This window comes from Tamandua tetradactyla, chromosome 2 (assembly GCF_023851605.1).
Source record: "Tamandua tetradactyla isolate mTamTet1 chromosome 2, mTamTet1.pri, whole genome shotgun sequence".
Classification (NCBI taxonomy): Eukaryota; Metazoa; Chordata; class Mammalia; order Pilosa; family Myrmecophagidae; genus Tamandua; species Tamandua tetradactyla.
This window is the reverse complement of record NC_135328.1, coordinates 102,174,752-102,202,709: the sequence shown is the minus strand read 5'-3', so window position 1 is coordinate 102,202,709 and position 27,958 is coordinate 102,174,752. Positions and strand designations below refer to the sequence as shown.

Below are 27,958 nucleotides of genomic sequence, written 5' to 3'. Positions count from 1 at the left end.
AAAAAGAAAAAAGAAAAAAAAAAAAAAAAAATATATATATATATATATATATGTATATATAGGGGATCAAGGAAGGTAAGAAAAATTTAAATGTGCCATGTTTTCTTTGTAACAGTTTTATATTTTATAATACATTCATTTGATTAGGGACCTCCACTGTATACTTTCACTAAGTTCTCTGAGAATCCTTCAGCTGTGGAAACTTGGTCTTTGCCTGTTGTTGGAACAATGAGTAGAGGATTATTTTAGATTTTCTGTTTCCTTTTTTAATTTCTCAAAGGGAAAAAGAAAAGCATCACAAAAGTCACAGATTCTTTGGAAGAGTATTTGATATTGGGTTAAAAGCACAATGTTTAGAGACCATTTGAAAGAAAGAAAAACCTCTGAACAGTGCTCAATATTCTTTAAAATTATAAACAAGAAGGTGAAATAAATTTGAAAAAAGATTATTCAAACAAACAGTTTGAGGCTATTTACAAAAACCATAAATTAAGCTGTGAGTACATTATATTTGAGTTTAACTGTGGTAAAAACATATTGTTATTGGGGTGGTATGAGGGTGGATCAGTGACAGAATTCTCACCTGCCATGCCAGAGATCTGGGTTTGATTCCCGGTGCTTGCCCATGCAAAATATAATATTAATAAAATATATATATATAGTTACTTATGAATTATGAACACAGAAAATCAAGACAAGTTATCACCATAAGGCATGGGTATCCCTTTATTCCTGACACAGATGAAGAGTCCCTGGGAAAGGAAATTCAGCATGCCACTAAATTCCCCCCTAATTATGATCTGCTAACTGTCATCAGAAAGAATGAAATCTGTACCAACACACCAAACTATTCAATTAGAGACAAAGTTCATATTTTATCATTTGTTCCACTGCCTCTAGCTTAGTATAGCCTGCTAAGAGCATTACATCCCCCCCTTTTTCCAAAACTGTAACAATAATGGTACCAAGAAATGTCTTTGAGCTATGATTACAATATGAATGTGACAAACTTTCTAACTGAATTATTCTTAGAATGCATAGCATTTCACTATCTGCAATTTTATTACATATAACACTCTGTCTGTTAACTAGGAAGCATTATTTGGTTTCTTGTTTGTTTCTGTGTCCAATTTCTGACCAGTTCATCTTGATTTACAAAGCTATTCATAGTTTGGAAACTGGTTTCTTTAGGGTGAATCGACAGCAGAACAAAAAAGGGCTTTGTGGGAACTTGTCCTGTGAGTGATGTGTGAACAGTGTAAATGGAGATATTGTATAGCGTTCACATGACTAACAGGCACTACTACAAAATTAACCTGATTTTCAACGTGTTAAAAAAATGAATAAGGGTAGAAATTAGAATGAATGCTACTTTCCCTTAAAAACAGTTTCAGAAAGAAAGAAAACTGTGCACTTTGCTTTACCATGAGGACATGAATTCCAGAGCTGTGAGCAGTGAAAACTAAATCCTAGTTCTAGGAATTGTTCAGCCCGGAGCAAAGGAGATGGCAATCTCAGCTTATTCACATTTATGCTTACAATTAACCCTGTTGTGGCAATTAATTTTAGAATATCCCTTGTGGAAAAGATCATAGGTTGTTTAGGTTAAGATTTAAGTATGTCCAAATATAAACAGTTTTATAAAAAATTTTAAAAAGACTTCAAGGGTCATTTTTTTTTAAAAGAAAAAAAAATTCAGTGGAAGATTCCTTGAATTTAGGAATCTTAGCTAAAGAAGAGAACTTTTTCATCAACTAAACTTTTTTTAAGTTAGAATAAACTTAAGATGTATCTCGAGACTCCTACTTTATACATAATAAAATCATTAAAGTATTCTTAGCCATCAGCGTTCACCTATGTTATAGAAAGTGTGTTTTTATTTCTACTTTAAGTATTTTGCTGTCAGACAACACATCTTTGGTAATATAATACAGCAATGCCAAACAGAAACTGGGTGAGGACTTCATCTCCCAAGAAGGTAGCAATAGCAAATGGTAAATATACTTCTGTATCAACATGCTGACACTGAACAATATTTTATAAAATTTTAAGTATTTAACAGAAGGAAGACACTATAAAGGGGGAAAAAGAATTTGAGTAACAATTAATAGCAACTAATGTGATTTTTCATTAGGATTTTCAGTATATCATAATTCTTCCAGAAATGCTAAAGGTAAAACCATGACATTTTATTTTCCATCATGTAATGACAAAAGCAGCATTAAAAGGTAAAGGCCAATTCCAATTCTGATGAAAATCCAATTCTATGGACATACCTTGCTCTTTTCCCTGCATTACCCCTCCCTCCAAATAAAATATTTGACTAGAATATAGCTACAACATTACTCAAAAAAATTAGATTCTTCCTATCTTTTTTTTTTTATTCGGGGGGTGGTGCATGATCCAGGAATCGAACCCAGGTCTCCTGCATGCCTATCTTATTTAGATATATATAAATGTATATATTTTTAATTTTCTGGAAATACATGCCTACTTCAAATTCGGCTGGAGGGTAAAGGATCCCTGGATACCGGAGCAAGAAATTCTATGACTAATGATAAGAAGAATGTGAAAACCTCGAGGTTTTGACTTTCAAATCACAAGCTACATTAATTTAAATCCTTTTAATATGGCTAGACCATTGTTGGATATAAAGTAGCTTAAAAATAAATACAACTAAAAAATAGATGGGAAAATCAGAGTAAGGGAGAAATAAGAGTAGGTAGGGAAAATTATGAGGCAACAGTCAGAAGAGTAGTTGAGAAGCGTGCTTGCTAGAGATGCCCCCCAAGTAAGATGTGAGCTTTCTAGCAGCCAGTAACATATGACCTCCTCTCCCCTACCTGATTCCATGTCCGTAACATGCCAAAATTCCAGTTGCTCAGAAGCAGCTAGACTATTTTCATTATTGAAACCCAAAGTTTCACCCTCCCCAAACAGGACATCATGTCATATGGTAAGCAACGCTCTCAAAATCATCCTTACAATGTAAGGCATTTCATAGAACTGTTCTCTATACCAGTTCTCCATGTAGGCCAGTGCTACATAATGCCAAAAAAGCACAAAAATAAAGTTATTCTCAGAGGTGCAATACAGAGACAGATCCCTAATATTCATAGGCGCTACAGGAATGCATTGCATATTATAAGGTCATCTTCAATAAACACTATTTCTTTCAACTAGCTCCAAAACATTCCCCCATTTATGAAAACTTTTAAACGCACAGAAAAAGGTAAAAACAATAATACTAATGCATAGCCACAAACATACTATCTGGAGATAATCATTAGCATTTTACCTATTTGTTTTATATATGTATATACTCTTAAAATAAGTTATAGTCATCAAGACACTTACCTTTTAATATTCACTATGTATGTCCTAGAAATAAAGACATTCTCCTACTTACACATAATACCATTACTACAACTAAAAAAAGTTCTTCTGGAAGTTTAAATATTGTAGTTTTCACATTTAATCTAAAGTCCATTTGAGGTTATGACACAAAACACTGATAGAAGCTCTTTTTTTTTGATATATGTATGTTCAATTGTTCCAGCACCACTGAATTGCCTTCGTATCTTTGTCAGAGTTAAATATGTGCAGGTCTATTTCTGGACTCAATATTCTGTCACATTAACCTATGTGTCTTATTATTTCAGCAATACAACCCTGCCTTGATTATAGTCACTTTATGGCAAGTCTTGAAATCGGTACTGAGAGTTCTTCAGTTTTGCTCCTTTTCCAAAATTGTTTTGGAAATTTTTTTGGAACAATTATTTGGAAAACAAAATAATTTTTTGAAACTATTCTAGTGTCTCTACTTTTCCATAATAAATTTTAGAATCAGCTTGTTGATTTCAACAAAAGCTTGTCCTCAGCTGACATATCCTAGTGCTGGGATACCTGCTTGCCAGGCACGCCTGTGCTGGTCCTATCCTGTACAAACATGGAGGCTGTGATGCTGCAGCTCAAAAACTTCACCTCGGTGAAGGCATACCTATTTATTTAGGTTGGGTTTATGATTTGCAAATAAAACTGTTTAAAAATGAACAGAGAGAAACAGTGCCAGAGAAAGAGTGGAGGAAAAATGTATCTGTTCACTGTCAGTACGGAAATCGAGAAGTGCGGCCCCTTGGAGGGCAGGGTGGTGGTTCCACAGGATGCTAGGGGTAGGTTTGCCATATGAAACTGCAACTCCATGCTCAGTATATATCTGAAGGAACTGAGTGCGGGGACACAAATGGACATTTGTACACTGGTGTTGATGTCAGCAGTGTTTGGGATTCACAACGGATGTAGGTGGCCTAAGGGTATAACAACTGAGAGAAGGAAGGGGGAACTGTAGTGTAGACATAAATGGACTAGGGAGTGGCTGCAAGAAGAAATGAAGTTATGAGGCATGCAACTAGGTGAGTGAACCTTGAGGACTGCATGCTGAATGAAATGTCAGAAACAAAAAGACAAATATCATCATGCCTCACTTATATGGACTAACTATAATATAAAAACTTGGTGAACTGAAGTCAAAAGCATGGGTTATCAGGTTGGGTCCTAAATCATAAGTTCTTACGTAGTCACATTGCTGGTTTGAAAGTATTATGTGCCCCAGAAAAGCCATGTTTTAATCTTGATCCAATCTGGTGGAGACAGTCTTTTCTTTTAATCCTATTTCAATACTTAAGGTTAGAAATTTTTTTATTAGATTATCACCACAGAGATGTAACACACCCTATTGTGGATGTATGAGCTTTGATTAGATGGAGATGTGACTCCACCCATTTCAGGTGGGTCTTGATTTACTGGAATCATTTAAAACAGGAAACATTTTGGAGAAAATTAGAAATGACAGGGCCAATAGAAACTTCACAGCAGAGCTGATTCAGATGCCAATACTTAACAGAACAGAGACACTGATGTTTGGAGATGCTTAGAAGCCAGCAGATGTCACCATGAGATGTTAAACAAGCCAGAACCTGGAGAGAGCCAAGGGAAGCCAAGAGGTGAGAGCCAGCCCCAGAGAAGCAAAGTGAGGAACCCCCACAGGAACAGAGGCTGAAAGCAACAGAGCCCAGGAGCAAGGAACCAGCAGATGCCAGCCATGTGACTTCCCAGCTGACAGAGCTGTTCCAGAAACTTTGACCTTTCTTGAATTAAGATATCTTTCCCAAGATGCCTTAGTAAGTTTGGACCTTTTCATAGGCTTAGAACTGTAAACTTGTAACTTGTTAAATATCCCCTTTTCAAAAGCCATTCTAGTTCGGGTATATCACATTCTGGCAGCTTACTAACTAAAATACACATATATTCAGGAGTTGTAACTATTATTTCTAAATTCTGAGATACTGAGCCGTTTGAGTACAATCTGGTCATTCCCAGAAACCTCAGGAGTTTATGTGACACCTGAGATTCAGTGTTAGAGCTCTGAAGCTATGAAAGTCACCACTAACCCACACAGGAACTGTTTAAAAAGCTGAAAAAGGGATCAGACTTTAAGTAGAGATATGAACGAAGCTGATCTGGATAGGACTAACGTAGATCAGAATAGAGGGTAAAGGATGATACTGCCATATTTAAAACTTCAACTTCTGTGTGAGATCAAAGGAACAGATGTTTATTTGGTGGAAAATTTATATTTTTGGTAGTACATTACCTAATTTAGCTTGTAAGGTCAGTTTAGTTAACACCATAAGTACATGGAATCTTTTGAATATGGCGTGAGATCTTGTTGGTTTGTCCAGGTTAGTGTGATGCCCCAATCTATCTCAGAGTTATTCGGGCAGTGAATAAAGAAGTATTTGCAAAGTCCCCTTAAGGAACTGGGGAGAAAAGAGCAAATATTCAACTTCCCCATTTAGAGAATTTCTGATATTCTCTCAAGAAGTGAGGACAACCAAAGCAATAGGCTGAGCCCTTGATCTTGGGATTTGTCACTATGAAATTTATTCCAAAACAGGATAGGTTAAGCCTACCTACTACAATTATGCCTAAGAGTCATCCCCAGAGAATCTCTTTTGTTGCTCAGATGTGGCCATTCTCTCTAAGCCAATTCAGCCAGTAAATTCACTGCCTTCACTCCTATGCAGGAATATGACTCCCAGGGGTGTAAATCTCCCTAGCAACACGGGACAGAAGTCTCAGAATGAGCCAGGATCCGGCATCATGGGATTGAGAAAGTCTTCTTGACCAAAAGGGGGAAGAGAGAAATTAGACAAAATAAAGTTTCAGTGGCCGAGAGATCTAAAACAGAGTCGAGAGGTTATCCTGGGGTTTATTCTTATGCATTATACAGATTTCCCTTTTTAGTCTACGGTATAGTGGAATGGCTGGAGGGAAGTACCTGACACTGTTGAGCTGTGTTTCAATAGCCTTGCTTCTTGAAGACGACTGTATAGCAATATAGGTTTCACAGTGTGACTGTGTGATTGTGAAAACCTTGAATCTGATGCTCTTTATAGCCAAGGTATGGACAGATGAGTAAAAAAATATGGATAAAAACGGTAACTAAATAATGGGGGGATAAGGAGTATGAGATGTAAGAGTTCTTTTTCTTTTTTCCTTTTATTTCTTTTCTTGGACTGAAGCAAATGTTCTAAAAAAATGACCATAGTGATGAATACACAACTATGTGATGATATTGAGACCCACTGATTACACACCATATATGGACTATATATGTGGGAAGATTTGTCAATAAAAATATAACCAAAAAAAAACTCCATCTCATGCCACAGGTTGAAAATAGTGGTTCAATTTCCTAATAACAGTAAGTTCTATAAGAGCAGGAACTTTGTGTCTTTTTTGTTCCTAGTACATAGTAAATGATCAAGAAAAATATCTGTTGAATGAATAAATTGAATAAATTCAACACTGATGGGATTACCTGTCTCCCTCTGAAAATGGTCTCACATTGAAAACAATCTTATTTACAAATGATTTTAGTTCCAAGTACTAAAATGAGCAATAAAATGCAAAAAAAATCTGTGACTTACAAATTAGGTAATCACTCTCAAAACTTTCGTCCATCCTTTTATTACAAAGCCTAGAGAGCATGAACACCAGCACCCATTAATGTACAGTGTACTAGTTTTAGCACATTGTTACTTCAGTCCTAACACAGATGATTACCAGTACCTACCAAGCAGAAAAGACCATTACTACAATGAGGAATATCTCCGTTGCTACAGAATTCATACGCAAAGGTTAAAAGGACTCAGAAGTAAAGATTTAATAAGTCTTAGAACACTAGAATTTTTTTTAAACTTAAGAGTTAGCCAAATTCATATACTTGAAAGGTTTTAAAAAGTACAGAGGTTTTTGCAAAATCCAGAAATAAAGTAACAAAATGAGATGGAGCTCAATTTCTAACAGCTATGACTTGTCTTTGATTTGATACTTACAGAATACTTTTAGGAGTGGATAAAAGTGAATGGGGACTTCCGGAGAAGATGGCGGCTTGGTGAGATGCGCGGGTCTTAGTTCCTCCTCCAGAACAGCAACTAAAGAAACAGAAACAATACGAAACAGCTCCCGGAGCCACGACAGGGACCGAAGAGACAGCGTACCCCATTCTGGAATGGCTGAACGGGCAGGGAGAGTCCGCTGCGGTGAGATACCCGAAGGGTGCGCGCTTTCCCGGGCCGGGGTGGCTGGCGACTGGGGTCCCTTCCACACACGTGGCTTCCCGGTCCAACTGGGAACGTTGGATAGCAGGGCCCTCCTGCCACACTTGGCGTCTCGGGCCGGCTGGGCAATTTGGACCGGCACTCCCCCAAGCCGCAGTGGCCGGCGACCCCCACTCCATGTGCGGTTTCCCGGGCCGACTGCGAGATTCAGACTGGCAAGTTAAAGGAGCCACAGCATCTTTTACTGGTGGGATCCGCAGACAGACAAGCACCACGAGCGCCACCTACTGGGCAGGAAAAGAAATACAGAGCCCAGAGATTTCACAGAAAAACCTTTCAACCAGCCGGGTCCCACACCTAGGGAAATCTGATCAAATGCCCAGACACCAGCAGAAAATAACGGATCACGCTCGGAAAATTGAAGATATGGCCCAGTCAAAGGAACAAACCAATAGTTCAAATGAGATACAGGAGCTGAGACAACTAATGCTGAATATACGAACAGAAATGGAAAACCTCTTCAAAAACCAAATCAATAAATTGAGGGAGGACATGAAGAAGACATGGGCTGAACAAAAAGAAGAAATAGAAAATCTGAAAAAACAAATCACAGAACTTATGGGAGTGAAGGACAAAGTAGAAAAGATGGAAAAAACAATGGATACCTACAATGGTAGATTTAAAGAGACGGAAGCTACAATTAGTGAACTGGAGGATGGAACATCTGAATTCCAAAAAGAAACAGAAACTATAGGGAAAAGAATGGAAAATTTTGAGCAGGGGATCAGGGAACTGAATGACAATATGAAGTGCACAAATATACGTGTTGTGGGTGTCCCAGAAGGAGAAGAGAAGGGAAAAGGAGGAGAAAAACTAATGGAAGAAATTATCACTGAAAATTTCCCAACTCTTATGAAAGACCTAAAATTACAGATCCAAGAAGTGCAGCGCACCCCATAGAGAATAGACCCAAATAGGCGTTCTCCAAGACACTTACTAGTTAGAATGTCAGAGGTCAAAGAGAAAGAGAGGATCTTGAAAGCAGCAAGAGAAAAACAATCTGTCACATACAAGGGAAACCCAATAAGACTATATGTAGATTTCTCAGCAGAAACCATGGAAGCTAGAAGACAGTGGGATGATATATTTAAATTACTAAAAGAGAAAAACTGCCAACCAAGACTTCTATATCCAGCAAAATTGTCCTTCAAAAATGAAGGAGTAATTAAAACATTTATAGACAAAAAGTCACTGAGAGTATTTGTGACCAAGAGACCAGCTCTGCAAGAAATACTAAAGGGAGGACTAGAGTCAGATACGAAAAGACAAAAGAGAGAGGTATGGAGTAAAGTGTAGAAAGAAGGAAAATCAGATATGATATATATAATACAAAAGCCAAAATGGTAGAGGAAAATATTATGCAAACAGTAATAACACTAAAAGGTAATGGACTGAATTCCCCAATCAAAAGACATAGACTGGCAGAATGGATTACGACCCAGCAATACCACTGCTAGGTATCTACTCAAAGGACTTAAGGGCAAAGACACAGACGGACATTTGCACATCAGTGTTTATAGCAGCATTATTTACAATTGCAAAGGGATGGAAACAGCCAAAATGTCCATCAACAGACGAGTGGTTAAACAAACTGTGGTGTATACCTACGATGGAATATTATGCAGCTTTAAGACAGATTAAACTTATGAAGCATGTAATAACATGGATGGACCTAGAGAACATTATGCTGAGTGAGTCTAGCCGGGAACTAAAGGACAAATACTGTATGGTCCCACTGATGTGAACCGACATTCGAGAATCAGCTTGGAATATATCATTGGTAACAGAGACCAGCAGGAGTTAGAAACAGGGTAAGATAATGGGTAATTGGAGCGGAAGGGATACAGACTGTGCAACAGGACTAGATACAAAAACTCAAAAATGGACAGCATAATAATACCTAATTGTAATGTAACTATGTTAAAACACTGAATGAAGCTGCACCTGAACTATAGTTTTTTGTTTGTTTGTTTGTATATTTTGTTTTTGTTTTTTTCTTTTTCCTTTTTATATATATATATATTTTATTATTATTTTAATTTTTTTCTCTGTATTAACATTCTATATCTTTTTCTGCTGTTTTGCTAGTTCTTTTCCTAAATCGATGCAAATGTACTAAGAAATGATGATTATACATCTATGTGATGATACTAAGAATTACTGAGTGCATATGTAGAATGGAATGATTTCTAAATGTTGTGTTAATTTCTTTTCTTTTTTTTAATTAATAAAAAAAGTTTAAAAAAGTGAATGGGGTAGAGGGAGAGGACAGTGTTCAAATTTCTTGCAGGACTCTCTCATAGTCTGTCTAGTTCATCTGTAAACTTTGTTCAACTCTCTATGAATTGGTTTTTACTTGTTCTTTCCCTTTAATACATTTTTTTTTACTCTGTAGTAACAACAGTATACTATGTTGTATGATTTTCCTATGACAAGCATTTATTACTTTTATAGATGAAAAGTAACTATAGATTTAAAGCAATAAGAACATTCACATATAAAACCTCAAGTTGTGAACAAGACAAAATAAAGTGTCAATGGCTGAGAGATTCCAAACAGGGTCGAGAGGTTATCCTGCAGGTGATTCTTAAGCATTAAATAGATATCAACTTGTTAGTTAAGATATAATGGAGAGGTTGGAGGGACTGCCTGAAAATGTAGAGCTGTGTTCCAGTAGCCACGTTTCTTGAAGATGACTGTATAATGATACAGCTTTCACAATGTGACTGTGTGATTGTGAAAACCTTGTGTCTGATGCTCGTTTTATCTATCTTATCGACAGATGAGTAAAACATACAGAATAAAAATAAATAATAGGGGGAACAAACGTTAAAATAAATTTAGTAGCTTGAAATGCTAGTGATCAATGAAAGCGAAGGGTAAGGGGTACGGTATGTATGAATTTTTTTCTGTTTTCTTTTTATTTCTTTTTCTGAATTGATGCAAATATTCTAAGAAATGATCATGATGATGAATATACAACTACGTGATGATATTGTGAATTGCTGATTATATATGTAGAACGGAATGATCATATGTTAAGAATGTTTGTGTTTGTTGTTGCATTTTTTAAAAATTAAAAAATTAATTTAAAAAACTGGTATGCTTTTCTATCTTGAAAGTTTAAGATTTTTGAAAGAATGGAAAACACTGCTGTTTTCCTTTTTAGAAAGGGAATTTTTTTTAGTTCTTGTTAGGGTTAACTTATTATTATATTTACTATAGACAGTATACTACTACCACCTAATCTAGGATTTCAATATAGAATTCTACTCCCTTAAAACTTTCAAATCATGATCTCTTTTCAATATGGTAAAGCAATAGTTTGAATGCTTGTTACTCTCAGAAATACCTTATTTGGATAAGTTACTGAGTCTTACTATTTTTAAGTATTTTATTAATTCACAAAAGGAACTCATTATATAAATAGCCCAGAAATACCTTTGAAGTGAGTCCTAACAGTAAAATTGGTTTCATTGCCATTTTTAAAGAGACATATGAAATAAAAGTAACTACAAAGTTTCCTCTTTTTAAGAAAACTGCATTTGTCTGACGTAGCTAAATTAGAAATTAGCTATTAACATTTATAAGAATTCTTCACAAATAATTCAGTCCAAACCTTCTTCAAGCAAAATATCACTCTAGTTTTCTAAAATACATGATTTATAAGTTCAAAAAAATTTGAGTTACCAAAATTAGATTTTTTTATAATAAACTTTTAATCGAAAGTTATCTAAGGCATAAAGTATGTCAAAACTGAGGGCTACAAACAACCCCAATGAGAGGTACGGAAAGATCAAAGGTGATGGTGGAATTATACATAGAAGATAGGACTTAACAAATTAATATGAATGCTGAATCATTAAATTGATCTTTTAGTCTCTAGTATTTGAGAGCAGCTAGAAGTAAAAACCTAAAATTGTGAAACTGTAACCCATCTCAAAAGTCTGAAATATGTTCTACAACTAATTGTGGTGCTGTGCTTCAAAATTCATAGCTTTTTTGTATATATGTTACTGTTTACAAAAAAAAGAAAGAAAAAATCAATTGTGATGATAAAATAGTATTTAAGCCCTCTAGTCTCCTATATTCTGGAGGAGCTAGAAGGAAAAATATGAGAGGATCATATGGTAGCCCATGGCAAACTCTGGGATCTATCCTGTAACCACTTTTTGAAGAGTGCTTTGAGTATTATTGCTTTTTTATTTCTTTGCTTTGTATATATATTATACCATAAAATAAAAAGGTTTTAAAAAAACTGCAGGCTAACATGCTTTTTGAAGATGAATGTATAATGATATAGCTTTTGCATTGTGGCTATGTGATTGTGAAAACCTTGCATCTGATATGCCTTTTATATACAATATTGACAAATGAGTAAAAAATATGGATTAAAAATAAATAAATAGGGGGAACAAATGTCAAAATAAATTGAGTAGACTGAAGTATTAGTGAACAATGAAAGGGACTGGTAAGGGGTATAGAAAAAAAATAGGGGGAACAAAGGTTAAAATCTATTGAGTAGAAGGAAATACTTATGGTCAATGAGAGGGAGGGGTAGGGCTTTAGTATGTATCTTTTTCTTTTTATTTCTTTTTCTGGAGTGATGCAAATGTTCTAAAAAATGATCATGGTGATGAATATACTACTATGTGATGATATTGTGAGCCACTGACTGTACACCACACCCGGAATGTTTTTATGTTAAGAATGTTCATGTTTGTATGTTGTTTTGGTTTGATAATACAAAATAAATAAAATTTTAAAAAATATTATCTTTAAAAAAAAAAACCCTTTCATCCATTTTCATCCATTTTTGCTATTTCTTTAATTTCAGACAGAACAAGTCCAGTCGTGAGAGAAACAGAATGGAGTTTTAATATATAAATAAACAAACAAACAAATAAATAAAATAACTGAGGGCTAAGCCAACTGATTTTCTTCCTTGTAGTCTAGTCCTTCATCTTCCTCCCATTCATCCTAAATTCATCACAAGTTCTTAAAATACCATTAACAAACTGAGAGAAGGGGAAACATACACTTGAAACGCATCTCTTGTTCAACTTACTTTTAATTTAAGATTTTTTTAGTCAAGAAATAATATTTGATTCCCTTCTTCCACTTTCATTGTTACTGCTGGGATCTTTAACAAATGACATCTGCGAAAATAAACAATTGTATTTTTATCCAAAGACTGAATATAAAATGAGTTCTGATCATCCCAAACAGAGGACTATTCTCTCAATAAGCGGGTTGAACTGCTGTCAGTTGCAGTTATACAGACAGGCCCTATGTAAAATCTCATACGATTTATTTTAGTAGCCAAGTAAACTATTCAACCTTTTACTGACAAATTTAAAGCAAACTTAATGCAAACAGACAAACTTAATGGAGCCACACCTGCCTACAGGCAGAAACATGCTGTAGCAGCACCTTCTCACAAAAAGGGAAACCTACTAGGGAAGCCATTTTATTTTCTAAAGTATATTTTACTCATTCATTTTTAAGGAAAAATTAAAATAAGTTGGTGCCATGTATTTTTTTTGATTTATTTATTTTTTATTTATGATACATAACCACATACAAACACAAGCATTATCATATGATCATTCCATTCTTGTTATATAATCAATAACTCACACTATCATCATATAGTTGTATGATGTACTCTTCTTTTCAGGAAAGACAAAATTTATTATTCCTAGTTAAAACCACTGACTATCATCATATAGTTGTATATACATCATTATGATTTCATAGAACATCTGCATCAATTCAGAAAAAACAATAAAAAGAAAACAGAAAAAAATTCATACATACCATACCCCTTACCCCTCCCCTTCACCAATCACCAGCATTTCAATCTACTAAATTTGTTTTAATATCTGTTCCCCCTATTATTTATTTATTTTTAATCCATATATTTTACTTGTCCATCTATAAGGTAGACAAAAGGAGCATCAGACACAAGGCTCTCACAACCACACAGTCACACTGCGACAGCCATATCATTATATGATTAGCTTCAGGAAACATGGTCACCAGAGCACAGCTCCACATTTTCAGGCAGTTCCCTCCAGCCTCTCCACTACACCTTAACTAAACATGTGATATCTATTTAATGCATAAGAATAACCTCCAGGATAACCTCTCAACTCTGTTTGGAATTTCTCAGCCACTGACACTTTATTTTGTCTCATTTTGCTCTTCCCCCTTCTGGTGGAGAAGATTTTCTCAATCCCTTGATGCTGAGTTCCAGTTTATTCTAGGATTTCTGTCCCACGTTGCTAGAAAGGTCCACAACCCTGGGATTCATGTCCCATGGAGAGAGGGAGAGGACAGTGAGTTTGCTTGCTATGTCAGCTGAGAGAGAGAGAGGCCACATCTGAGCAACAGAAGAAGTTCCCTTGGGGGTGACTCTTAGGCCTAATTTTAAGTGGATTTAGCCTATCCTTTGCAGGATTAAGTTTCATATGAACAAACCTCAAGATTGGAGGCTCGGCCTATTGCTTTGGCTGCCCCCACTGCCTGTGAGAATATCAAGAATTCTCCACTTGGGGAAGCTGAATTTTCCCCTTTTCTCACCATTCCCCCTAGGGGACTCTGCAAATACTTCCCTATTCATTATTCAAATCGTTCTGGGATTTATCTGGGCATCACTCTGGACACACCTACGAAATCTCATGCCCTACGCAAGGTTCCAAGTACTATGGTGTTCGATTAAGCTGTCCACATAAGTTATATTAGGATATGCACTAGTCAAAATATAAATTTTGTACCAAATAAACATTTTTTGCTTGTCTCACACATACGTTAAAGTTTTAAAATATTAATTATCATCTATTTTCAAAACCCTGCATTATTGACATTGCTTTGTTCTTCCTTATGGTGCCATGTATTTTAACAAGTAAATATTTCTGAAGCATTTTCACAACTAAAAACTGCACTGATAAATCAGTCATATCTTTAAAAGATCTGGTCAGAGTTTAAACAGAGCACTCTAGTATGAAGATTTTTAGTTTTCTCCATTTTATCACAAAAAGCACAGTTTAGGAGGGTGTGTTATAAAAATTAAAATAGTCTTAAGGAAGAAATAACAATGCAACAGTAAAACAAATTCTAAACAAAATACAGACTATGTCGTGATAACAAGAGAAATTCTGCCTTACAGCAATTAAATTACAGGCACCTTGCATTTTTAAATGATATGCTTTTACTTATCTGTGAGCATAATTATAAATCGTGGGGCATTTTTAGTAAATAAACCAAGAACTTCTCTTAAAAGAAAGTTACATGAGAAGTAAGCCTTTTTCTTTTTCTCAAATTTTTCCTGCAAATGTTCAAAATGTCAGTGGTTTTAACTAGGAATAATAAATTTTGTCTTTCCTGAAAAGAAGAGTCACCTTACAGGCAGTGTTACATCAGCAACTCCATTTGCTCTTTCTCAAGATACTTTGCTAACACTTCCCTCCATTCTTCCCTCACCTAGGTGCCTGTTCAGGCCTCCTTCCTTTCTACACTATTTACTCTTGATTGACTGAACCCCAAACTAGAGCCTCAATAGTAATCTCAACACAGACTATATCCAAAACCATGTCCCCAGCCCTAACTATTGTCTCTCTGGAGGTCCCGATGTCTCAGACTGCATGGGGAATCCACTATTCACTTCTTGTAAATCCTTGAGACAACTCAAATTCACGAACTAAACAGCAGCACTATCTTAGCAATAAAATCTGTTCCTCCTCCTTCTCAAACTTCACTTTTAAAAAGCCTTCCAGAAGGCTCAGGTATAAAATCTCCTGGTTACCTCTGACTTTTCCCTCTCTTTTAACCAACATTCCAACACTGACAAAATCAATTCTTCTACAATGCCTCCCAACTTGGGCTTCTATTTTATAACCATCCTCCCCACACATTTTCTTAGATCAAGCCTGAAATCTTAGATTTCTGCTTTGTACTACTGAAGTAGCCTTCCAACTGGAAGATGGGTTAGAGTCTAAAGAGAAAAAAAGGGAGAAGGGGAGACTAAACTACCAATAGTTATCTTTTAACACTTTTAAGGAAGGAAGGGACCTGTCTGGAAAATCCTAAGCAACATTTGAAGACAAGACTAGAGGAAAGCATTGGGATCAGACGAAATACTAAAACACTAAATTTGGCTGTGGCAGTGGGAATAGAAAGGCAGCCCAGACATGAGAGCTAATAAAGAGGAAGAAATTATCTAGATGTGCGGTAAAATGGTTAAAGAAAAGATGACTGGCATAGAGAAGGAGCTTAAAGAAAAAATGACTGGCATAGAAAAGGAACAAAGAGAAAGGCAACTTTTAATCTAGTTCTCAAACTCTGTTGCAGAGATGACCCAACCAGAGATCAAAGTAGAAATCAGATTTCTAAGACACACTCCTCTAATGCCAAGAAAGAGCTCAAACAAGGTGGGCTTCTACGAGAGCACCACGTTTCCAAGATAGACCTAAACCCAGACTAAGAGAGTCAGGTTCTTGGAAAGTTAGCCATGTAGACTGGCATATCAGATCTGAGAATCAAATACAGGGGAGGTAAATGGTAGACTAATCTTATGTGTGATGTGAAGACTATATAATTAGAATTGCCAGTGATATAAGAATGACTGCTCCTGGACTCAACTCCAAGATCTGACTGAGAAATTGGGGGGCCTGGGAATCTACATTTTTAAAATGCTTTCCAGATGATTCTCAAACACACCAAAGTTTAAGAACCACTGCTCTAGGCAGCTAAAGCCAGGTGATGTTCCTAGGAAAGAATACATTTCTTCTAGGGAAGAATATGCTACTTGGAATACTATTAAGGAGGAGATATAAAGAAAGTTATGATTATTATAGTTGAAATAGCACTTAATAATAATAACAATAGTAAATAACAGTAACTGGCATTTATATAGTACAGCAGTTTAAAAATCAATTTTCACAATTAGTTTTGTAATTTCCTCACAAACACCTTGGGGGATAAATAGTATTATTCCTATTTTGGAAATGAAGAAAAAAATCCAGATAGGTTTAATAGTTTGTTCAAGGTTACACAACTAACAGGCAATAAACCAGCACTCAAGATTATGCCCTCTGACTCCAATCCATATTTTGGATATGGAATATATTATATCGCCTCTCTTTTAGAAACTAAATTTCAGACTGATTCTAGTTTTATCACTGAGAGCATCATTTCTCTGGGAATATGTATTTTGAGCTCCAACTAAGTGACATAACAGCCATCTGAAACAAACAATTTATGGACTATATTGTTCGAAAGCTAAAGAAACATACTAAGTATCTGAGTCTCCAGAATAATCTCAGAACAGGGAAAGGTATGTTACAGACGTAAGCCAGGAATCCAGAAGAGCTGTTATTTTAAAAGTTCTGCCAAAATTTTATATCAAAGATATCACCCAAAAATATTACTTATTCTAGATTCTCAACCTGTATCTATTAACAACAGACACCTTGCTAAAGTCCCTTAATTCAGACATGCTTAACACTGGTACAGCACTGTATAAAAACAATCTTTATCAAGATAAGAACCTGTGAATTTTTATTAGTGGTATCTGGCCTTTATTCCTATTCACGAAATTTAAGCCAAATATAAATATGTTGAAGGGCTGCTAAATTATCCCCTCTTTACTCTTCTCTACCCCTAGTTCTCTTAAATTTCCCTTCATTATGAGATTAAAAGTCAGGCCAAATCTCCATTAACTAGGGAATCTAAAATTAGGAATATGCTAGGAAATCTGGGCAATTTTAAGATCAGTGATTACTAACCTTTGTTTCTACCTCTACTGTTCAAATGTCCATGTTACTCTCATTGTCACATATACAAAATGGTATATCTGAATAGGACAGATCAAAATCAATGCCAAGATAGCTACATACATGCATTTCTATCTTCTCAAGAGATCATCTACTATACTTAACATTTAATTCCCTACTTAGGATTTGTTTACAATTCCTGGTCAATATTCCTTTGCTAATCCAAGTACTCTAGTGATTTCACATGCGCATGACATGTCTGTACTTTGGTCAGGTTTCTGTACAAAAGTATTCTTCAGGAAGAGTTATTTATTTACATGGCTTATCACAAAACAGGTCTTTTGTTTTTTATTATAAAAATCATAGCAAGCTAAATAATTTTTTTATTAAACATCATACAAATACAAACATTCTTACCATATGATCATTCCATACTTAATATATAATCAATAACTCACAATATCATCACATAGTTGTATATTCAACATTCATTTCTTAGAACATTTGCATCAATTCAGAAAAAGAAATAAAAGGAAAACAGAAAAAAATTCATACATACCATACACCTTACCCCTCCCTTTCATTGATCACTAACATTTCAATCTACTAAATTTATTATAACATTTGTTCCCCTTATTATTTATTTATTTTTAATCCATATGTTTTACTCGTCTGTCGAAAAGTTAGATAAAAGGAGCATCAGACACAAGGTTTTCACAGTCACACAGTCACACTGCGAAAGCTGTATCATTATACAATCATCTTCAAGAAACATGGCTACTGGAACCCAGGCAAGCTAAATAATCTTTACACAAAAGATTACTACCACATATTTATAAACCACATGCCTAATCCTTCATAAAAATTCCCCCTGCTATTCTTAGAACATTCTTGTGGCTAGGGATAGGTATAATTATCTTCATTTTGCAGATGAGAAACCTGAGGTTCAGAGAATTAAACGATTTGCTTTAGGTCACACAATTAATCAGGAGCAACCAAGTCAGAAACCATAAAAGGATGCCTTTTAGTGGAGAGCATTCTATTAAATTACAAGTAGAAGATTATTTTCCTATAGCTTTAAAGAACTTCTAAAGATTAAAAGAAAAAAAAACCCCACAATTTTGCAGAGTACACATTTCAATTTACACTGTTTTGACTTAAATTTTAACACTTTATAATGTTTTGCAAATAGGCCAAACTTGCTGGCCTGTTCCTAAGATAACCTTCTGGTATTATACATCATCTGTTACAAAGGCACAAAACAAAATGCTCAAGTTAGAAAAACTTACTTAGAGGAGAAGATATTCTTTGCTAAGCAATGCTCTAAAAGAAAAGGACTTACTTTTCTATCATGTGTTTCACAGATTTTCAAGATATTGAGAGCTAAAAAGTTAAGGGTCACTAATTGGTGAGCAATATGGGCCAACCTATGTACAATTCAGTTGGAATGCAAAAAGCCCTATTCAAGCAGCAATTGTGCAGTGTCATGAGGCAACACACGTTTTTATAAGCACCCATTAAAACTTAGTCATAATTTGAGATCTTGTCCAACCAGTATGATATGCCCCAAGTTAGTGATCTTAAGAGAGACAAATACTGACCCACCACTGCTTAATATGTATTAAACAAAAAAAGAATGATATTCATTTCTTCCTAATAATTTATGCTAGCAGTTGATGGATTTAACTTTTTCAAGCATAATAATTGGTAATATCCACAAACTGAATGATTATATCTGTTACAATAAATCTGTATTCTGTAAATTATTTACTTTGGAGGAAGTATAAGAGAAAAATAACTACATGGAAGCTAGCAAATGTCTTCAAAGACAGCTAGCTGCTTTGCTCTGGTCAAAATAATATATAATCTACTAATGATGATAATGAACTTAGTAGTTAAATCACATAAGGAAAAATAGGTTTGTGGCATGATTAGTTTAGTTTAAAGCTCATTTTCTACATGTGACTTACCTAACTTCAGTCAAGAGCATTTTCTTCATTCTTAAGAGAAGTAGCACAAAGATATGCTCTGATGACAAGATTATAAAAAACCAAGGGATAAAATTTTGGCAAATTCTTAAATGAAAGATGTAAATCACTTGTAACAAAATACTACTAAATTTCATTTATAAAGTTTTTTTTAAATCTGAATTTGTTTCCTTTAATTCTTCTCATTTTATTCTTATATCACCCCTGGGTAGAAGGAAGAAAGTGGTATTGTTAATTTTTGTTATTACAATTTCACAGACAGTCCTAGAATTTACCAAGGTTAGTGACTCAGTGGCCACACCAGGAGTCTAAGGAGTCTATGCATAGTGTTGCTCTGACTCCAAGCTTGAGACTCTCTCCAACATATCAAACTATAAAACACATCACAGGTTAGAACTAAATACAGCATGTATCATGACCATCTCTCTGCTGTCTACAGGAACAGTTAAAAAAAAGTATTGGCTCATATGTAGTCAGCATTGCACTAGGCATCTCAAGGATTCAGAATGTTTATGATGTATAGTCCCTTCCTCACTATGTTTAAAATCTATTTGAAGAGACAAAAAGTAATGGGCATGAGGTAAACCTGAAGAGCAAGTAGTATTTTGAAAAATGTTAAAATGGTGTTTAAAATAAGTGATTAACTGGCTGACTTCTTCAAACTTACTCTATCAAACTTTCTTCAAAAAAATAACTCAAAGTATTTGGAAGGACTGGGATTGAGTGGGAGTCACCAGAGACCCAGGGCTCATTGACAGCTTTGCAGATTCGAAAACTTGCATTTTATCATTTCATTAGTGGGAAGTAATGTATCTCTATCAATAATGGCAGAATGGAAAAGGCATTTTGTGTTTTCAAAAACTATTGCTAAGTAAGTCTTCACAACGTTTTACAGATGAGAGTTTAAAGTGATACACAGGATTAATTTAAAACAACTACAACTCTTCTTCCTCCATACTTGCCTTGTACTTCTTACACTCATGTATTTTAAACTAGAAATAGGGTTCGTTTACTAGCAGAACCAGGAGAAATTATGTGCAGATATTCACACAGGCCATTGTGTTTCAGCATTTTCTGAAATGACTTGACAATGGATAGAGAACAATGTGATTCAGATAACCACTGCTACAGAAAGAAGAAATTCCACGTTTTTAATGCTAGGTATATGAATAATGATTCAGTTTGACTTTCTACTTTGCTGATTAAACTAAAACTAAACTTCAAATCCTTAATTCAGATATTTTTAATCAGAAGTCTAGCCTTTATTATAAGGTCTTAATAAAATTACTAGTTTGCTCACTATTGCTTCTTGTACATTGGTCTTGTCTCCCCATTAGACCATCAACATCATGAAGGTGATTTCTAAAGTGCCTAGTACAAAATACCAAAGCAAATAATAGGCACTCAGACTTTAAAACTTGGATGGTGACACTGAATTTTCTTCTCTATGGCTTCTTCAGAGTTAATTTTTAACTACCAAGTTTGATTAAAATTTAGAGCCAAGAATTAGCTCTTACATTTTGATTTAAATATAATAAATGCATTAAATTTCACTACCATATATTATCAATGATTTTTTAAAGTTAACTCAGTTTTATTAGGTTCTTGGTTCACTATTGTTTCTTCAACCATAGGTGTTCTTGTAATCTGGAGTACATAAGTATTTTGGAAAACTTGCAGTCTATATGATTCTTTTGCCCTGTCATCCAAGGCATAGTTTAATTCTATAAAGAACATGGAGTACAGAATCTGATGCCTATAGTTGCTTTAAGCGTAACCTCTTTTTACCCTCTCTCTGGAAGCTGGTAGAAATTTCTATCACTGGAGTTCAAAATCAATACCACAATATGTTTAAGTAATGGCTTTTATTCCAGCATTTCCTGTAAAGCACTTGATAGAAACTTTCTATCTGAAGGCCTAAGGCTTTCTCCAATTCTGGGAATTTTTTTTCTTTGCTACCATTTCTTCCTTACCCTATTGCTTCTGGAATTCCTTCATATAGATAGTGGGTTTCCTAGTTCAATCTTTCATTTCTCAATCTTCATGTCATATATTTATCAATTTGGCTTTCTAAACTAGGTTTCAGACAAATTTGCCAGTTTGATTTCCCTACTAAAGACTAAGTTACTAATTTAGTCTTTAGTCTTATTCATACTGCTCTTCAGCCATCCTATAAAGATATTTCTTTTACATTTCTGCAACTAAAGTTGTAGCTTTTAATAAATGCTACGCTTTATTTTTTATAGCAGTCTATTTTTGTTTATGGATACTGGGAGCTTCTTGAATCATTAAGGATACCAAGTATACTTTTCTTAAAGTTCTCTTCTGTTTTTTATATTGCTTCTGTTAACTGGGAGTGGGAGGTAGAGTTCAAGTCTGGTGGAACTCATGGTTTTGGCCTAAAAAGTAGTCAGCTTGTATTCATACATTAGCGTCCAGATCTGCACCATCCTATGGTGGCCACTAGCCATATGTGGTTATTTTAATTGAATTAAAATTAAATGAAATTGAAATTCAGTGTTTTAGTTGCAGTCACCACATTTCAAGTGCTCAACAGACACTACCACATTGAATAGTACTGATAAGGAATATTTCTATCATCACAGAAAATTCTACTGGACAGTACTGATATAGATTAATCAGTATTAGATATAGAATGAGTTACAGAAGCAGAATTGAGATTGGCTATTGCCTTGGAAGTGAATTCAGATGTGAATTATATAATCCCTGGCTCTGACTGACAGGATAAAAATTAACTGCTTGATAGCTTTAGCTTTAGCATGCAAAGGAAGTGTGTTGCGTCCAAGTATAAGGGTTCCTTGATAAGTCCTGAGACCAAAAGTGGTCAGGAATACTGCTCTGCTTTTGTCTTTCTTGGCCTTTCTCCACTTTGGAAAGTTATTCTTATCCTTTATCTTGAGGGCAAAGGACTAGTATAAATCTTATTAATTCTGATATTAGCATTATTCCAGAATTTTACTGGAAAAATCTTATTTCCCTACTTATACTGTATTACAGATTAATAAACTGGTTACATCAGTCAAATCCTATTTATTCTATATCATTAATTTTCTTAATATTCTTGTCTGCTGCTGGCACCTTTTGCAACTTTTTAATATTGTAGTTTTATTTCATTTTTTCTTTTATCATTTTACTGAAATTAAGAGAAAAAAAGAAAGGTAATTGAGTGCATGTTTTTAATTAGCCAACTCGAAATAGAAACCTTAACAAAGGTTAAGATTTCTTACTGGAGCCAAAAAAGAAGGCCTTCATTAATAAAGGCATTCCCAGAAAAGCCTTAAAATTAGACTTAACTGCCACAGTAAACCAGGGGATATTTTCTTTAAATATACTAAGGAATGGCTGACCTTGAAATCACCAGATGAGGGTCAAAGAACTGCCCACGTTTCAATAATAAAGGGCTTAAATGAAAGCTATGCCTAAGAGTTACTTCTGGAGGACCACTTTTGTTGCTCAGATGTGGTCTCACTCTCTCTAAGTCCAACTCTGCAGGTGAGGTCACTGCCCTCCCCGCTACGTGGGACATGACATCCAGGGGTGAAAGTCTCCTATGGATAAGCTTAGCCCTGACATCATGGGATCAACAATCCTGACCAAAAGGGGGAAAACAAGTGTAACTAATACAGTATCAGTGGCTGAGAGAGTTCAAATAGAGTCAAGAGGCTACTCTGGAGGTCACTCTTACACAAGCTTCAGTTAGACATTGCTACCTATCATAACTTGCCAAACCCCAGTCAAAACCATTTCTGCCAATCCTAAAGAACACCTAGGGCAATACATAAGATTCTACAAAGGTTCTATGAATTAGGATAACTTTTCAGGAACTACAACCTCCAGATGGGTCCCTGGACAAGACAAATCCTGAAACCTAGAAGGTCCAACCTTTCCAGAACATCAGCTAGTTCCATCTCCCTACCCCATATTAATGACAGCCCCTTCCAACATAAGTTACAATGGCCATAACCAAAATACGCCTAAAAGAGTGGAATAGAAAGATCAAAGGTGATGGTGGAGTTGATCAGAGAAGGTAGGGTTTAACAAATGAATATGACTACTGAATCATCGAACTGATATTTCTTTTACTCTCCAGTATCTTAGAGAAGCTAGAAGTAAAAACCGAAAATTGTGGAATCGTAACCCATACCAAACTCTGAAATCTGTTCTACAACTAATTGCTGTGCTGTGCTTTGATATTTTCTGCTTTTTTGTATATATGGTATTTTTCACAAAAAAGAGAAAAAAGTTGATTTTGATGATTAAAAAAGATGTATTCCTTCTAGCCTCCTACATTCTGGAGCAGTTAGAGGGAAAAATCTGAGATGATGGATGGTATGGCAGCCCATGACAGGCTCCATGATCTGTCCTATAACTATTTGTTGAAGAGTGTTTTGAAAACTATTGCTTTTTTCTTTCTTTGTTTTGTATATATATTATATTAAAAAGCAATGGCACTCCAGATATAAAAGCAACCAAAACATTCTTTTGTAAAGATGATAGATGACAACTGACTCCACATAACTATTCTAACTTTATGTAAAACTAGGTCTAGCATTATGCCCTGCAACATGGTATCATATTACTGTAGAGTCTTGTGATAAAGGCTAATGATGGTATACTGAATAGTCACGTATATAGCATGATATCAAACGTATTACTCAAATTGATGACTTCAGTACATGAGTAATATCAAAACAAACAAGGCAGCCAACTGGTAGAGGGCTTAGCATTTATTAAAATATAAATCTTCACAGAACAACAAAACATTTAAAATAATCCCGTTTACCTTGGTATTTCACATATATGATGTTGTGAATGGCTTACAATACCAAATAACCTTCAAACTGGTCTGATTAATGTTGTTATAAAAATTCTACTGCCGATGAACCATCACTGAAAATTATTACACATACACAGCTCCATACCTAAAAGGAATGATTCCTGGTTAATGACATACAACTCTTGTCAAAAAAGAAAAGAAAACTTGTCATACAACTTAGTTCCAAAAGCAAAATATGAATAATTATATTAACTTTAGAATTTAAACCCAACTATTTCAACTAGAAATGAACTCACTAAAACATCTAAGAGAATAAACATACATCCACCATAGCGTTCTAAAGATGTTATTCAGCCTTATGAATAAGCTTCTAAAGATGTCATTCAACTTTATGAATAAGCAGATAAATTGAAGAAAATTAGGAGTGGGGTTGAGATAAACAGCTCCAAAACAATGGGAAAGAGTAAGCTTACTCTTGCTATTTATGAAAGCTAAAAATTCTATCGGGACCAAATTAATAACTATTGGAAAATCAAATCACACTAATATCTTCTAGCCAAAAGAAAGAGCATATGAAGCTGTACTGTATACCTAAACAGTTAAGATTATTCTTCCGGGTATTTTCTACACCCACTAACACTACTTCTGAAAAGAGAGGCTGATCATCCAGGCACCTTTATCTCTTTCCCCTTTGTTTCAAAGAGCCTTGACTTTAGGCTATTTTTAAATATTTCATATTTGTCAGGAAATGGTTACAGTTGGGTAGGAGGGGTGCTCGTGACTAGGAAAGGCTGGTAAAACTCTCTTTTGGGGGGTAGAGTTTATTTGACTCTGTTCACTTTATGAAAATTCATTTAACTATTATTATGATTTGAGCAGTTTTCTATGTTTGCATATTATGCTTCAACAGAAGTTTATCAAATGGAAATGATCCATAGTTACCCTTTTTTCCTACTTCTTAAATCTAGTCACTAGACTGAGATTCCTGAATGAAGGATTCATATCACACTTATTTTAGCATAATATATGTAATAGGGGTTCAACAGAGACTAAAAAAGTCAAGGTAATCAAAAACACAATGTCAATAGAACTACTCAATTTCCATTCCTTCATTCCACATTATAGAACTGCTACAGGATATATAATCTTATCCCCTGGGAGACAGAAAGATAGATTTGGGTGTGTGTGTGCGTCACATAACTACTCTAACTTTATTTAAAACTAGGTCTAGCATTATGCCCTGCAAACATATCATATTACTACAGTCTTGTGATAAAGGTTAATGATGGTATACTGAACAGTCACGTGTATACCATGATATCAAATGTATTACTTAAATTGATGACTTCAGTAAAATGAGTAATATCAAAACAAACAAGGCAGCCAACCAACAGAGAGGGCTTAGCATTTATTAAAATATAAATCTTCACAGAACAACAAAGATTTGTGTGTGTGTGTGTGTGTGTGTGTGTGTGTGTGTGTGTCTGGATGTGTGCGTGAGAGAGAAAGAGAGAAACCAAGAGAAAGGAAGAGAAAAAAAGCCATGACAGCTTAGGTCTTGTGCTCTGGGAGACAGAAAGATAGCATTTGTGTTTGTATGTGTGTGCGCATGTATGTGTGTGAGAGAGAGAAAGAGAAGCCAAGAGAAAGAAACCATGACATGTATACCAATAACTACTGTAATATGCACCATGTATGTAATGACAACAACAAATGCCACAGGGAAGGAAAGAGACATTACAGCCAGGACTGCACAGGAAAGGCATAACTGAGGGAGTAGTATGTGAGCATGATGAACACCTTAGTAAGATGAAGGAATGGACTAATACTTATAGAATGCTTGGCACTAAATTACAGGTACCATGTGAACATTTTCATAAACTTCATTTAATCCTCACAATGCAACTAAACACACTGAGACCCTGAGAGGTTAAGCAATTTGTCTAAGATCACACAGTAAATAGCAGAGACTCTGACACATCTTGTGACTCTAAAATCCATGTCTTTCTACCACACCATGCTGCCACTATAAAGACATGGTCTTAAACAAATAAGAAGTTGGTGTTTGCAGCCAAACACCCAAAAAGTTTCAAACTGCATCTGAAATTTGACAAATCTTGGTGAGGAATTTTTTTTCTATCCAATGTAATCACTGCAAAATGTTTTAATTCTTTAAAGTACCTTAACCAAAACCAAACTGACCATATATCCAGTTACAGGAATAATGGCTAAAAAGTTACAGTATTGGAATTTTTTTTAAGTGTCTAATTAGTTTCTGTCAAACAAATAAATATTTAAAACCTTTTGTTAACAACACACAGATCAAGTTAAAAACCAGAAAAACAACAAAGAAATCCTACAAATATTTCCACTGCTCCTATCCATTGGAGCAGTGACAGTAAATTAATAATAAAATCAATACTGGGTTTACATTCTATTCAAAGGATAAACATAAAATTAAGAAGTCAAAAACAAAACTTAGAACAAATATGCTTTGATATTTCAAAACAACTCTACATACAAAGTACAACAGGTGGAAAAAAACAACAGCATAAAGCCCCTATTGATCAAACTGGCCAGACACATTCAAATCTAACAGAGAGAAACTAGAATTTAATGCAATGTCATTTCTCTTGCCTAGAAACAAAACCTTTACATATAAGATTTTTTCCCTTCTGTTAGGGACACTATTTGAAGACAATGGATCAAGCTTTCTCATGATTCCATCTTACACTGAACTTGTCATAGTTCATGGCACCAATGACTGATGCCACCCTGGCTTTCCTGATGAAGACAACAACGTCAACATAAAAAGGGCTGCTGGAAGAAACAAACTACAATGATCATCAAATCTCTAGGCCTTTGGCAGCCTAGATGTTCTATGACAATCTAACGTTAATAGATACTAATCTTTGGTTCTCACAAATTAAGAATGCATTGCTAAGTACCACGAAGCTACACCCAGTTCACAATACTGATTCCCTCATTTGCCCTTTAGGTACATGTATCTAGAATTCTCCTTGTGTATTTACTTAAATTATATGCTTTGGGAATTCTGGCAATTTTTCTTTTAAGGTCTCATCATATATATCTTCATTTCAAAACATACAAATCTGAGTGACAGAGGCAAAAATCAAATCCTAATCAATAGGGTATATAATAGCTATTAAAGTTTTTTATTATCTGTGAGTTCTATGATATACTTTATTTAGTGGTTCTTGTTTTTTAATTATTGAATGCTTCTAGATCACTTAGAATTCTACAGAAATCAAAAGCATATGAAAAAACAACTACTTTCATCCTAATAAGTATAGTCTTTAATTTTATACACACACATAGAGGGAAACTGATACATGAATGGGAAGGAAAGAACTAGAATTTTATCAAAAGAGCATTTCTAAAATTGTTACAAGCTCCACTTCTTATTGCAAAATATATATATATAAGCAATAAATTTCAAAGTACCTTATAACAAATCATTATAGAACAGATTTCAGAGTCTGGTTACCATTCCACAATTTTAGGTTTTACCTTCTAGCTGCTCCAAGACACTGGAGACTAAAGGAAATATCAATATATTGATGCAGCAGTCATACGTATAAATCCTATCTTCTCTGTTATAACTCCTCCTTCTCCTTTGATCCTTCTCCCAACCTGTAGGGGCATTTGGGCTCTGCCCATTCTTTTTCATGTTGGAAAAGGCTGTTGATA

The 27,958-nt window shown here is 34.9% G+C and overlaps 1 protein-coding gene across 4 annotated transcripts in view; it reads right to left on the bottom strand.

Annotated features, from left to right (window-relative positions):
* C2H9orf85 (chromosome 2 C9orf85 homolog) overlaps positions 1 to 27,958 on the bottom strand; it is a 69,268-nt gene that overhangs the window by 26,986 nt on the left and 14,324 nt on the right. The gene's annotated exons all lie outside the window — the stretch shown is intronic.